This window comes from Pseudophryne corroboree, chromosome 2 (assembly GCF_028390025.1).
Source record: "Pseudophryne corroboree isolate aPseCor3 chromosome 2, aPseCor3.hap2, whole genome shotgun sequence".
In the NCBI taxonomy this organism is placed as follows: domain Eukaryota; kingdom Metazoa; phylum Chordata; class Amphibia; order Anura; family Myobatrachidae; genus Pseudophryne; species Pseudophryne corroboree.
Genome location: NC_086445.1, coordinates 432581860 through 432597992, shown reverse-complemented (window position 1 = coordinate 432597992; position 16133 = coordinate 432581860).

Below are 16133 nucleotides of genomic sequence, written 5' to 3'. Positions count from 1 at the left end.
AAAATGGGGGACTACCTGCCGCACTGTGTAAAAATGGGGGACTACCTGCCGCACTGTGTAAAAATGGGGGACTACCTGCCGCACTGTGTAAAAATGGGGGACTACCTGCCGCAATGTGTAAAAAGGGGGGCATACCTGCCGCAATGTGTAAAAAGGGGGGACTGCCTGCAGCAATGTGTAAAAAGGGGGGACTGCCTGCAGCAATGTGTAAAAAGGGGGGACTGCCTGCCGCAATGTGTAAAAAGGGGGGACTACCTGCCGCAATGTGTAAAAAGGGGGGACTGCCTGCCGCAATGTGTAAAAAGGGGGAATCAGCCTGCCGCAATGTGTAAAAATGGGGGACTGCCTGCCGCTATGTGTAAAAAGGGGTAATCTGCCCGACGCAATGTGTAAAAAGGGGAATCTGCCTGCCGTAATGTGTAAAAAAGGGGGACTGCCTGACGCTATGTGTAAAACAGGGGGACTGCCTGACGCTATGTGTAAAAATGGGGAATCTGCCTGCCGTAATGTGTAAAAAAGCGGGACTGCCTGACGCTATGTGTAAAACAGGGGGACTGCCTGACGCTATGTGTAAAAATGGGGAATCTGCCTGCTGCTATGTGTAAAAATGGGGAATCTGCCTGCCGTAATGTGTAAAAATGGGGACGCTGTCTGCCGTAATGTGTAACAAGGGCACGCTGTCTGCCGTAATGTGTAAAAATGGGGACGCTGTCTGCCGTAATGTGTAACAAGGGCACGCTGTCTGCCGTAATGTGTAACAAGGGCACGCTGTCTGCCGTAATGTGTAACAAGGGCACGCGGTCTGCCGTAATGTGTAACAAGGGCACGCTGTCTGCCGTAATGTGTAAAAAGGGCACGCTGTCTGCCGCTATGTGTAACAAGGGCACGCTGTCTGCTGTAATGTGTAAAAAGGGCACGCTGTCTGCCGTAATGTGTAACAAGGGCACGCGGTCTGCCGTTATGTGTAAAAAGGGCACACTGTCTGCTGTAATGTGTAAAAAGAGGAATCTGTTCGCTGTAAGGTGTAAAAGGGTCTCTACCTGGTGTAGTGGTGCTACTGTGCGGCGTAATTTGAATAATGGATACTACTGTGTTGGTATTATTTTGTGGCCACACCCCTTCCCCACGAAGCCACGCCACTATGTATTTTTGCGCGCGCCTACGGCGCGCACTGCCCCTGGGGTGGACTTGGATGGGGGGGGGCCCAAAGCATTTTGTCGCACCTGGGCCCACCGCTTGCTTGTTCCGCCACTGTAATAGGTCTATACTAAATATTTGTCATGGTCCATGTTCAATTTTGATGATGAATGAGAGAATTACTTTTTGAATAGTAAAGTACTGACCAGTCCTTCTGGCATGATGGGACATTTTATAACATATTAACAGCCAACATGAGTTCCATTTTTCACAAATAATTTGAACACATGCACATCTAAAGGACACAGGCAGCACATACACACTTACAGTATACAGAGAGAAGAGTGACTCCACAGGTACAGTACATAAGGCCAGGAAGTTAAAGTTACCTCAGATTCTTTACATCCACTGACAGTAATAAAACAACAGAAACAGTAATTTGAGGAGACACAATTACTGACTGAAATATGTACTTGATTAAGCACTTGCTAAAAATATATTACAGGTTGAGTATCCCATATCCAAAATGCTTGGAACCAGAAGCAGTTTGGATATTGGATTATTGTGTATTTTGGAATAATTGCATACCATAATGAGATATCATGGCGATGGGACCTAAGTCTAAGCACTAATGCATTTATGTTTCATATACACCTTATACACACAGACTGAAGGTCATTTAATAATATATTTACAATAACTTTGTGTATTAAACAATGTTTGTGTACATTGAGCCATCAGAAAACAAAGGTTTCACTATCTCAGTCTCATTCAAAAAATTCTGTACAGGGTCCTATGCTGGGGTGTTCGGTGCCCCCCTGCAAACTATAAATTTGTGCCCTCCCATACTTTACAAAGGGACAGTGCACATAGGGGGTAATTCAGACTTGATCGTAGATGTGCTAAATTTTGCACATCTAGGATCACTTTCACAGAGGTGCGGGGGGATGCCCAGCACAGGGCTAGTCCGCCCCGCATGTCTGGTTCTGCTCCCCCCGCACAGGTACATAAGCATCGTACGGCGACAATGCTTTTGTACCTGAAGAGTAGCTCCCTACCAGCGCAGCTCCTGTGCGCTGGCAGGGAGCTACCCGTCATTCTCTGGGTCACAGCGGTTGCGTGTGAGGTCACGCAGCTGCCACGGCCCACCCCCCGCATGGTCCGGGCATGCCTGTGTGCCCGGACCACGCCGCAAAAATGGCGTCCCAACGCCACCGGCCCACCCTCTCCCGCCCAGCGAACGCCTCTGCCTGTCAATCAGGTAGAGGCAATCGCTGGGCAGAGATGCCAATCGCATCTCTGACATGCGCCGGCACACTGCAGCGCCTGCGCAGTTCAGACCTGATCACCCGCTGTACGAAAATGTACAGCAGCGATCAGGTCTGAATTAGCCCCATAATGCTCCCTGTAGCAGTGATGCTCATGCACATAATGCTCCCTGTAGCAGTGATGCTCATGCACATAATGCTCCCTGTAGCAGTGATGCTCATGCACATAATGCTCCCTGTAGCAGTGATGCTCATGCACATAATGCTCCCTGTAGCAGTGATGCTCATGCACATAATGCTCCCTGTAGCAGTGATGCTCATGCACATAATGATCCCTGTAGTAGTGACGCTTACACACGCAGCGTTCCCAGTAGTAGTGACGCTTACACATGTAATGCTCCCTGTAGTAGTGACGCTTACACACGTAACGCCTGGCGTAGTAGTGGCGCATACACACGTAACATATGCTATAGTAGTGACGCTTACAAACGTAACGCCCCCTGTAGCAGTGATGCTTACACACGTGATGCCCCCTGTAGCAGTGACGCTTACACTTAACACCCCCTGTAGTAGTGATACACACGTAACGCCCACCATAGCAGTGCCACTAATACACATACACACACCACATACACATATACATACACACACATACATACTGTACATACATTCATAGGCACCCCCTAATATTCGGCACCCCCCACATGCCACGCCTGCTACAGCAGCACAGTAATGATTGCCCGCTGGTGTGTTATCGGATGCCGCTGAGCCCAGCCTGCTGCTCATTTCTGTCACTGTGCCGCCGCCCGGTTAGGAGCGTAGAATGTGCTGTGTGTAGCCGGGTCCGCACAGGGGGGACTGATGTCACAATGTAAAAAACCTTCCAGCTCCGCTTTGCGATGTGACATGAAGATGTCACACCACTCGCCCTCCCCCCTGGACGCGCTCTTTCTCTTTTCACACCCGCATTCTCAAGCCTCTGTGCTACCCACACCATGCAACACCGCAGGCCGAGGCAGTGTTCCTCTGAGGAGGAATTGGAGCCGCTGCTGGAGAACATGTTCTACAGGGCTCATTAGTTGTCAGTTACCAGGGCCATTGAGAACTGTCAAGGGACCAGGTAGGGGAAAGTGCATGGCAAAATCCGGGAGGTGTGACCAGTCCAAGACTGTTTTTACAAAATAGTGGTCCCCCTTCGCAGCTGACCTGGGCCCTTCCAACAAGCGTGTTCTTTAAAGGGGGCCATTTGTCTCCCTCAGCAGCCTGCAGGGGGACATTGCCACCCTTAGCAGCTGACCCATTCATGTATTTTTGCTGCAATATATGGCAAGCATGTCCTGAAACGCTGACCTGACCTAAAACTTGAATTTGCACTGTATCTGGAGAAATGTTCAGGTAATTATATGCTGCATTGAATTTTTTGCATCAGCTAGAATTAAAAAAAAACCTGTTGTTCACTACAAACCCAGTAAAATAAATGTACTGAATCAGGTTTAAATCGGGTTTAAATGATAAATATTGACATATTTGCATAACAAAGAATTGACAATTTTGGGGTCATTTTTGGAAAAAATATTAGCCAGATAAGTGGTTATGGTGCCTTCTGTAATGTATAGAAATTTTTATTGGGTATTAAACCACACCCACATTAGACAATTCACATCCTTATGGTTTATATCACTCACATTTTTTCCAATGTGGAACACTTCCTGTTATTTGCCCCGCAGCCGGCTCCTGAATACCTCCTTTGCTAATTCTACTTTGTTGGCCGAACCTTCAAAAGACAGTTGTAAAATGTTTTATTAATTGCTGTGAACAATGTAATGTTGTCTTTCTTAGGTTCATAAATCTGTTCTGGCTGTGATTCATGCTTTTCCATGCCAGTCTATAACTATTAGTTTATACTGTTCCTTTGTTGCTGATTGACTAAACAAGAAAGCCTTGTGCCTGATTATTTTTTTTTTTAGTAAGTGCCAGTTCTCCGAATAAACTTGAAAAACCTGCTATGAACCACAAGTATTTGCAACATACTATTTGCCATTATTGTTCTACATATGCAGGTTGTGTCAGTACGGAGGTTACGGCCACAGAAAATCAATTCATCACATTAGCTAGACCAAAACATTACATTAGCAGACCTTTTAAAATAAAGGCGCTTATGAAAGTTGTATGTGCTATACATGTGATCATTAATGGATAAACACAGATAAAAGGAAAATTGACTGTCCATTTGCTGTAACTCATGATAATGCAGCCCAATGTTTATAATGCATACATTAATTCATATTCAGGCTAAAAGGGGGAGTATCAAGGGATAATACATAATATATTAGTTGTAATGCATCCTGTTTTTATCTCTCATTAGTGAGACAATAGCGTAATTCTTGTTCATGTTGGCCTTAAAATAGGGAATTACTTTAGCAATTTCCAAATTTAATATATAATTATATATCAAATATTGGGGCAGATGTATTAACCTGGAGCCGGCATAAGGAAGTGATAAACCAGTGATATTTGCAAGGTGATAAAGGCACCAGCCAATCAAATCCTAACTGTTAATTTACACATTGGAGCTGATTGGCTGGTGCCTTTATCACCTTGCACATATCACCGGTTTATCACTTCCTTATGCCTTCTCCAGGTTAATACATCTGACCCACTATTTTGTTACTAAATACAGTATGTTGGTATTTTTACAAATGAAAATTTTGGAGCAGTCCAGCCCTTCAACATCTCTGGAAGGAGAGTTCTGCATTGGTCATACATAGGCCACAGTCTGATAGCCATCAATAGCTTATCTCTGGCGCTCACCTTTTTCACCTACTGTACAAATTATAGAGGAGAATATCCATAGGGATTTTGAATTTGAAGTGTGAGTACTCAACTGCTGTTTCTTCTCCATTATTCATGGGGTTCCGTTGACACTATTGCCACTCTAAAAGGAGGAACCGTTGAGGTTCACTTAGAAGTCTGAACTGTATCTAATCTATATAGCATTAAACTCTAATAATATAATATGGATGAGAATAATACACTTGGAGATACTCCTGGTACTGATCTATGGAATAAATGTTAACCATTTGCTTTAGAAATTGAGCTGTACTTGTATGCCCAATATGTTATATTATGTAGGTACTCTCCCCCCTCGATCTTTCTTTGTGATTCACATTATTCTAAATTACTTAACCCTATTTGTTGTTGAAAAACAATAAATACCAATAATAAAACGTATGTAAGTAATATTAAATACTATAAAATCTTACAAAATATAAACATGTATTTGCCTGCAACACCCATTTAGTCTTATTGTGCTTTTACATACTTTTGGGCAGTCTAACATGTCTAGTCTTAAATAATAATAATAATAATTATTATTATTATTATTATTATTATTATTATTATTATATTAATAATAATAATAATAATAATACTAACAACAACTTTTTAGCACCTAATTATTTTACTATCTGTGTAACACTTTTTAACTAATTATTTCCTCTCGTTCATATAACACTCTTAACACATAGCTTATACTTCTCACTTATTAACACTTACTAACACTTTAACCTCTCACTAGTGTGGTGCCTTGGAGCGGTTGGCCTGTGCTGACTTGGCGGAGGGGGGAGGGAGGGTCCCATGACCTGGACTTGAACCTTAGTGTTAGGGACCCACCAGATGAGGCCACCTGGTCGTTGGTGGTTCTATATTTTTGGTCAGAAATTATGCTGAGAACCTTCATATTGCTTTATGTTAGATTACAGAGATTATTACAATTATTCTGACTGGCAGTGCTTAATATTACAGAGTGTGCATCTGCATTTTTTCTTTCTTCTGTGTAGTCTGAAATAATGTAATGGGCCAGCATGTATTTTACATATATACTCCTTGTATGGTTCTCTGGTACCTACCAATGCAATACAGAGCAAATGAGAAAGAATATATCACTGTGTGGTTCTGCCATCTGTCTTTGTAAATTGAAGATGTTGAGGCTATTAAGATATTAGAAATTCACTTACATTGTCAGGCAGAACTAGGGCTTTAAATATTTATCATATTAGTGCTTTGTGCTGTCAAACAAGTTTTAATTCACTAAAAATTGAGTTGGGATGCAAACCTGGTTAAAACTAGAGATGTGCACCAGAAATTTTTCGGGTTTTGTGTTTTGGTTTTGGATTCGGACGCATTTTGCCAAAACCTCCCTGAAATTTTTTTGTAGGATTCGGGTGTGTTTTGGATTCGGGTGTTTTTTTACAAAAACCCTCAAAAACAGCTTAAATCATAGAATTTGGGGGTCATTTTGATCCCATAGTATTATTAACCTCAATAACCATAATTTACACTCATTTTCAGTCTATTCTGAACACCTCACAATATTATTTTTAGTCCTAAAATTTGCACCGAGGTCGCTGGATGGCTAAGCTAAGCGACACAAGTGGCCGACACAAACACCTGGCCCATCTAGGAGTGGCAATGCAGTGTCAGGCAGGATGGCACTTCAAAAAAAATAGTCCCCAAACAGCACATGATGCAAAGAAAAAAAGAGGCGCACCAAGGTCGCTGTGTGACTAAGCTAAGCGACACAAGTGGCCGACACAAACACCTGGCCCATCTAGGAGTGGCACTGCAGTGTCAGACAGGATGGCACTTCAAAAAAATAGTCCCCAAACAGCACATGATGCAAAGAAAAAAAGAGACGCACCAAGGTCGCTGTGTGACTAAGCTAAGCAACACAAGTGGCCGACACAAACACCTGGCAAATCTAGGAGTGGCACTGCAGTGTCAGACAGGATGGCACTTAAAAAAAATTGTCCCCAAACAGCACATGATGCAAAGAAAAAAAGAGGCGCACCAAGGTCGCTGTGTGACTAAGCTAAGCGACACAAGTGGCCGACACAAACACCTGGCTCATCTAGGAGTGGCACTGCAGTGTCAGACAGGATGGCACTTAAAAAAATTGTCCCCAAACAGCACATGATGCAAAGAAAAAAAGAGGTGCACCAAAGTCGCTGTGTGACTAAGTTAAGCATCCCAAGTGGCCGACACAAACACCTGGCCCATCTAGAAGTGGCACTGCAGTGTCAGACAGGATTTCAAGGAAGAGAGAGGGGTCGCACAGACATTTATTTTAATTAATTATGTTCATGTATTATTTTATGTCCTTTCCCTTTGTTCAATGATGCATGTATATGCCTTTTATTGGGAGGTGCTCCAGGGATATCATAACTGTAGGAGGTCAAAAAAGGAAGAAAAAGGGGATTCCCTATATTGGGCACACTCGGACTGTGTTATTTTCATAAAGTCAAATATCTGTCATGATAGATGACCACTAATCTAAAATATAACTTTTATTGAAATCTTTAAAACATAGGCGAAATATAGTGCATGTGAATAAATTGTGAAAACATAATAAAGTGAATTAAAAAGCTTGGTCACTGTAATTGTTGTGTCAGACAGGATGGCAGATTTAAAAATAGTCCCCAAACAGCACATGATGCAAAGAAAAAAAGAGGTGCAATGAGGTAGCTGTGTGACTAAGCTAAGCGACCCAAGTGGCTGACACAAACACCTGGCCCATCTAGGAGTGGCACTGCAGTTTTCTAGCGAGAGGATGAGTGCTTCCATCCTCATGTGAATCTGAACCACTAGCCATGAACATAGGCCAAGGCCTCAGCCGTTCCTTGCCACTCCGTGTCGTAAAATGGCATATTGGCAAGTTTACGCTTCTCATCAGACGCTTTTAATTTAGATTTTTGGGTCATTTAACTGAACTTTTGTTTTTTGGATTTTACATGCTCTCTACTATGACATTGGGCATCGGCCTTGGCAGACAACGTTGATGGCATTTCATCATCTCGGCCATGACTAGTGGCAGCAGCTTCAGCACGAGGTGGAAGTGGATCTTGATCTTTCCCTATTTTACCCTCCACATTTTTGTTCTCCATTTTTTAATGTGTGGAATTATATGCCAGTATCAATAGCAATGGCCTACTACTATATATACTGCGCACAACTGAAATGCACCACAGGCATGGATGGATAGTATACTTGACGACACAGAGGTAGGTAGAGCAGTGGCCTTCTGTACCGTACTGCTATATAGTATATACTGGTGGTCAGCAAATTGTGCAAAACTGAAATGCACCACAGGTATGGATGGATAGTATACTTGACGACACAGAGGTAGGTAGAGCAGTGGCCTTCCGTACCGTACTGCTATATATACTGGTGGTCACTGTCAGCAAACTGCAAAACTAAAATGCACCACAGGTATAGAATCTAGATGGATAGTATACTTGACGACACAGAGGTAGGTAGAGCAGTGGCCTTCCATACCATACTGCTATATATACTGGTGGTCACCGACAGCAAACTACAAAATTAAAATGCACCACAGGTATAGAATCTAGATGGATAGTATACTTGACGACACAGAGGTAGGTAGAGCAGTGGCCTTCCGTACCGTACTGCTATATATACTGGTGGTCACTGTCAGCAAAACTCTGCACTGTACTCCTCCTATATAATACTGCTGGTCCCCAGTCCCCACAATAAAGCAGTGTGAGCACAGATATATGCAGCACACTGAGCACAGATATGGAGCGTTTTTCAGGCAGAGAACGCATAAAACTGGTGATCACTTTTCAGCAAAACCTTTCACTGTACTCCTCCTATATAATACAGCTGCTCCCCAGTCTCCACAATTAAGCAATAAGCACAAATATTTGCAGCAACATTAATAAATGGAGAGGACGCCAGCCACGTCCTCTCCCTAACATTTCCAATGCACGAGTGAAAATGGCGGCGACGTGCGGCTCCTTATATAGAATCCGAATCTCGCGAGAATCCGACAGCGGGATGATGACGTTCGGGCGCGCTCGGGTTAACCGAGCCATACGGGAGAATTCGAGTATGCCTCGGACCCATGTAAAATGGGTGAAGTTCGGGGGGGTTCGGTTTCCGAGGAACCGAACCCGCTCATCACTAGTTAAAACATTCCTTCCTGGAAACACATATTAGTTTCTCATAAATAAAAGTGCAATTAGTTAAAGGAATATAAAAATCCTTAAGTATTTTAAGTTTTGTTTATAGTCACCTTCCTGAATTCCCAAAGGCACATATACTATACAAATCATGGATATTATTTAGCATATCTTGCTCTAGTGGCATATCAGTGTTTTACAGTGGGGATTCCCCATGGTTTTCACTCAGAATGTGGGAAGATCATACTGTATTACTTTTTCCTTTTCCATTTTTTTTCCTAACATGTGGATGCCTTCATGGGGGTTCGGTATGATATCCCGCTGCACTGGATGCCGGTTATCAGTATACTGACTTTGGAATCCCGACTGGTAGAATGCTAACAGGGTAGGCGAGCACAACGAAGCCCCTTGTGAGCTCACTGCGATCACCATGCTGCGGGCTTGGTGGCAAGAGTAGGTTCTATTCTCCCTCTATGGGTGTCATGGACACCCATAGAGGGGGAATCACCTACTTTTCCAGTATACCGGCGGCAGTATGGTGCCCCCATCAGGATCCCAGTGTCAGTATTGTTACAGTTGGGATCCCGATGAGCGGTATGCTAACCGAATACCCGTCATGGATCTAGCGCTAATACCATGGGGCCAGTATTTGATGGTGGGGGGGTGCATACAGCCAGGGCCGGCTCTACCATTAGGCAGCTTTAGGCAGCTACCATTAGGCAGCTTTAGGCAGCTGCCTAGGGGCGCCGGCCCCTGGAGGGTACCTCTGAATATATCTAGCAAAAAAATGAAAGATGTCTCTATATGTGACCTCCTCCTTTTACACTGAGCTAACCACTGCTGTTGGTCTAATCAGGTGCAGCCGCCGCTATCAGGCTGTACCACATAGCGCCCCAGCGCTTCCTTCGTGCCGACACATGTAGCATCAAGTCATGTTAAGGAATATAGGAGGCATATGTAACGATGGCTACCGAGGGGTGCCCCCACGGCCACCCCTCATATGCATCTTCTCCAGGCCCCTGGATCCTGACTCCCCAGCAGCAAGCAGCACCTGACTTCATGTCTGTACCCGCAGCTTCACTGTAATGCTGCTGCCGCCTGCATGAGGACTCCTGCTAATGACGAGTAAAAAGCAAGAAAACACCTTAAGGTAAGTAACCTGTGTGGTTTCCACGGGACCACAGGCAGTACAAATCTTCCAGCCCAGTGGGTGGATAGCATGGATAGTACTTGTGACAGCATAATAGGGAAAACTCAGGTACTGGGGCACAATACAGTACAAATGGAGGGGAGAGGAGGAAGGGGGGGGGGTCAGTAATGAACTTACAGATGGGGGGGGGTGGAACACGATAAGGAGCATACAAATATGTGTGTGTCTCTGCGTATATATATAAATATATATATATATATATATATATATACATACAATTAAAGGGATATAGTTAGCATCACGGCAGACAGGATGCCAGCATTCAAAATACTGGTGCACTTTTTAGAAATTTGAGTGTTGTCCCTTTTCTCTGTATATGTATAATGATGCAATTCACCACAGCCCACGTAGTAGCATACTTGCCTACCTTTGAAAAGTAGTTTCAGGGAGATTATGGTGGTCATTCCGAGTTGATCGCTAGCTGCCATTTTTCGCAGCGTAGCGATCAGGCTAAAAATCATCTGTTCTGCGCATGCGTATGGGCCGCAGTGCACATGCGCCAAGTACTTTCACTCAAAACCAGCCTTTCAGCAACATGGCATCACGCATAGTGACGTCTCTCCTATAGGCCCCTCCCCCGTCAATTCCAAACTTGTGCGTACGCAGGCCAGATTCTAACGATATGGGTGGGGTAGGGTGGGGTGGGGTGGGGGAGTATCCTGGAGCTGTAGGATAATTTGCGGGGCAGCGGTAGACTAGTCGGTATCTATGATTTTGGGTTGCAGCCTAGACCCCTAGGTTGGACCTGGTCACAATTGTATAATGCTTCTGTTAAACAGCCCTCTACATTGGGTATTTGACAGATCTATAGAGAAGCTTATATTCAATTGCCTGAAACTTACCAGATAAATATTTTTTCACCTATAATAAACATGAGCCTGTCAGGAACAATAGGAAATGCTGGTGCTTGGTATCTCGGCAGTCAGGTGACCGACTCTGGGATAACCGAAGGGGGGGGGGAATCTAACCGCCCTCGGCCTTAAAGCTAGCCGCGGTGGTATACTTGGTATGGTTGGGATTCCGACGTGGGTCTACTGACCATTTTGGAATTACGGCATTGTGACTGGTGTCGGGATCCCGGCGTCGGTATACCAACAGCTGGGATCCCGACTGCCAGTAACTTAAACCCATACCGTCAGGAAGTCAGCCTGTCTATGACCATGTGTAGCAGGGTGTTAAGTGTCTGTCTCCACTTTATGTAAACTACATTCTCCAGCATGTCAGGTCAGAATTGCACCTGCACTACATCTATATGACACCCAGCCAGGGTGTGTAACAATTAACATGAGTCTGTACACAGGGAAAGAGGCAGTGATGTAGAGTGGAGCTGAGGGAGGTTAAACAGATAAGAGACAAATCCGTGGACCATCAGTGAGAATGAAAGTGAAAATGGAAGTGAGAGGAGGATGGGGGGGGGGGGGGGGGGGCGCCTGCAATGATGGGAGATCAAAGTTACATACTGACTGTGGAATGCAGGTCCCGGGGGTTGTGTCAGCTTGCTGCGTGTGGGCTGGAGTCAGTGGTGCAGGCTGTGCCAGCCATTTCTCAGGCAGTGTGACTGTGAAGCTATACAGTCTCACAGGAGGATGCAGTCCACCTCCGGACCTTGTGCTTCTCCCCATCTCAGGCTCTCCGTAATTGTGGCAAGCGGGTAGGTGGGAGGACAGGAAGGCAGCCAGCCAGTTTGATTAGTCTGGTACAGTACGTCGGTGGCCCTTACTCCCCGGCTTCTGCACTGCCGCTACCCACTGGCCTGCAAGTATCCCGAAGTCACGCGTTGTCCTGTCATGCAGGCCCCTCCCCCGTCGCATCGGCACTCGCGGATGTCTAGTCTGAATTCCTGACGGGGAAGAGGGGATCTGGGAGGATCATTTATATTTCCGGGGCAGCGGGAGACTCCACGCTAAACCGGGAGTCTCCCGCAGCATGCGGGAGGGTAGGTAACTATGCGTAGTGGCCACCTGCTTCTTCCCTCCGTGAGGTGGTGGTGGTGGGGAAGGGGGCACTAGGATGAAGCCTTGCCTAGGGTGCAGAGAGACCTTGCACCGGCCCTGCATACAGCCCCATGCTGACCAGCCTATGGCTGACTGGTACCATGATGGGGGGGGATGGTATTGGGAACCTGACGCTTGGGATGCCGGCAGTCAGAATACAGACAAATTAATTCTGGGACTCAGCATCCTGACATCTACTAAATAAATATGCTACTCCTAATCCCTATGCACCCTTACCCACAGCCTAAACCCAACCCCCCCCCTCCCCACAGCCTAACCCTAATCTTCCCCTGTGGTGCCTAACCCTAATCTTCCCCTGTGGTGCCTAACCCTAACTTCCCCCGCTGTAGCCTAACCCTCCTCTGCTGCCTAAACTTTTCCATTGGTGCCTAACCCTAACCTTCCCTCCCTGCAGCTTAACCCTAACCCTCCCCCCACAGCATAAACCTAAAATCTCCCACCCCCCAGCTTACCTGTCAGCGGTCCCGGCATACTTATGTTCAGGAACCTGGAATTTGGCGTTGGCTTTGCCACCCCACTGTTGCCTCTATAATGCAAGTGTGGTGTGACTCGACTTGTATGCATGCACAGAACAAAAAACATAGGGATCTATTTACTAAGCTTTAGAAGGAGATAAAATCGATGGAGAAATAGTACCAGCCAATCAGCTCCTAACTACCATGTCACAGGTTGGGCTTGAAAAATGACAGTTAAGAGCTGATTAGCCGGTACTTTATCTCCTTCCAAGGCTTAGTAAATATACCCCATAGTCATCTGCGCACATATCAGCACCACACCCCTATGTGTAGTGCATACAAGTGTGCAACACAAATGAACCAAATAGAGTACATCATCCTTTTCTGGAAATTACACAAGTTTCACATAAGCAGTGTAAGGTATAGATTTTGAAGAATATTTTTGATAAACCAATTGCTAGCTATGACTGCTCAAATGCTGTGAAGCTGTGAGTGGGTAAATGAAATGGCCAGTTTATTGCCATCTCACATCAGCCTCTTTGGAGAGCATAGAGGTGTGTACATGATCATCCATATTCAAGCACACTAGACAACATCATGTTTGCTTTGCCTGAGTGTCCACATTGCTAGACAGTAAATGATTCTAGATATATTCATTACACACACTATCCCTGCTGACAAAACTGATTACGTTTGTGCCACTCAGATCACTCAATTGTGTCACATTTATACAACACCTACTGTCTTTCTGGTTGTCTTACTACCTAATACAGCACATTTTATGTAACTAATTTGTTTTGTGTTGTGATTGATACCTCCATCAAAGCCAGTGTCAGTCATAGTGCTCTGTAATGCACAAGCAGTAGAGCATATCCATATCTTACAATAAAAACATTGTTTTGTTATATTTTATTTGTCTTTAAAAAACATGATGAAGTATGACATCCAGCAACATTGAAACATCAGCAGGCTGTTCAGTAGAATTAGAGTATGCAGATCTCAGTGTTTTGGGGGTATTCCGTGTTTTTATTTCTGGTTTGTTTTGTTTTGTTTTTTTCACACAAAATATATTGTTACAAAATTTGGTAACAGAACCCCCCTAAAGGTACAACTTGATATAAAATCAATAGCTTTCACGCCATGAAGAAAGTTTCAGATGCTTATTTTATTTATTTCGGAAATGGTTTACTGACATTTCTTTTTCTAGAGCTATTTAAAAAAAATTAAACATTATAAAAAAAAAGGTGAAGGTACATAAAAACATCTACAATCAATCTATCTATCTATCTATCTATCTATCTATCTATCTATCTATCTATCTATCTATCTATCTATCTATCTATCTAATCTATCTATTCTATCTATCTATCGTCACAGGGACAGCATAAACATGTCTGACATGGATGTGGAACAGCAGGGTGTGGAATCAAGCCTTGATGTTCAGCTTGATTAAGTCTGGGCAACAGCATCCATGATTGCAGAATCCTGTCAGCCTGCTGTTAAAATGGTTTCAGACACAAGAGACAGGGCTCCTGATGGTAAACTAGTCACCCAGGTGATAGGCCAGGGGGGAGGCTACTGATATTGGTCCTAGATCAGTGGTCTATGAAGAATTTACACTTTGTATGCTGAGAACTGATGTGAATTATTCATTAACCTGTGACTTGCTGGTACAGTGGTGTTTGGTAGACAGGTTGTCCACTCATACCTGATTACTATCTCATAGATTGAAAATAGCTTAAAAATATTTCACCTTCAAAATATCTACTAAGCATAAAGGTTCACATACTTTTGCCACTCACAGATATGTGATATGGGATAATTTTCCTGAATTAAACATGAATATGTCTAAGTTTTTTGTCTAATTTGTTTGATTTGTTTCTTTTAATCTACTTTCAAGACTTGTGTGAAAATCTAAAATAGTTTTAGGCCAATTTTCAGCAGAATTATAGAAAATTCTGAAGGGTTCGCAAACTTTCAAGCACCACTGTAACTGCTTGTGTTCAGCTGTGAATTGCCTACCTGTGGAAAAGCTGTGGAAAATACACTGGCAGTGGGGAACTTTTGCCTGGTGTATGTGATCTCTGTCACACTATGGGGGTCATTCCGAGTTGTTCGCTCGCAAGTGGATTTTAGCAGATTTGCACATGCTAAGCCGCCGCCTACTGGGAGTGAATCTTAGCATCTTAAAATTGCGAACGATGTATTCGCAATATTGCGATTACACACCTCGTAGCAGTTTCTGAGTAGCTCCAGACTTACTCTGCATCTGCGATCAGTTCAGTGCTTGTCGTTCCTGGTTTGACGTCACAAACACACCCAGCGTTCGCCCAGACACTCCCCCGTTTCTCCGGCCACTCCTGTGTTTTTTCCGGAAACGGTAGCGTTTTTTCCCACACGCCCATAAAACGGCCTGTTTCCGCCCAGTAACACCCATTTCCTGTCAATCACATTACGATCGACAGAACGATGAAAATGCCGTGAGTAAAATTCCTAAGTGCATAGCAAATTTACTTGGCGCAGTCGCAGTGCGGACATTGCGCATGCGCATTAAGCGGAAAATCGCTGCGATACGAAGATTTTTACAGAGCGAACAACTCGGAATGACCCCCTATGTATTATGCAAACAGAAAATCTCTGCCATTACAGTCCAGGTTTTAAGGATATCCATGCTTGAGTACAGATGACTTAATTAGTACCTCAGTCAATTTGATTTAACCATCTGGACTCAAACATGTATATAGTATGCCTAAAATGTGGACTGTATTGGCAGAGATTGGGAAACTCTGTCCTAAAGGGTTGGTGGGGCCAAAGATTTCCATTTAGCATCTCCTTTCAGCCAATGTTATACAGGTATCAATGTTTTAGTCTGTATGCAGCAGTGCTGTTCAAAAAAGTTTTTGTACAAAGCAAATCATTTTTTTTTTTAATTGAGCCTTAGGGGGTTATTCAATTAGCGGCGAAATTGCAGCAATTTACAGTGATTGCCATTTTTGCCTCTTTTTTTAACACAAAAACACATTTTTTGTGGGTAAGCGCGCTCCCACAATTTGCCCTTTTCATATGCA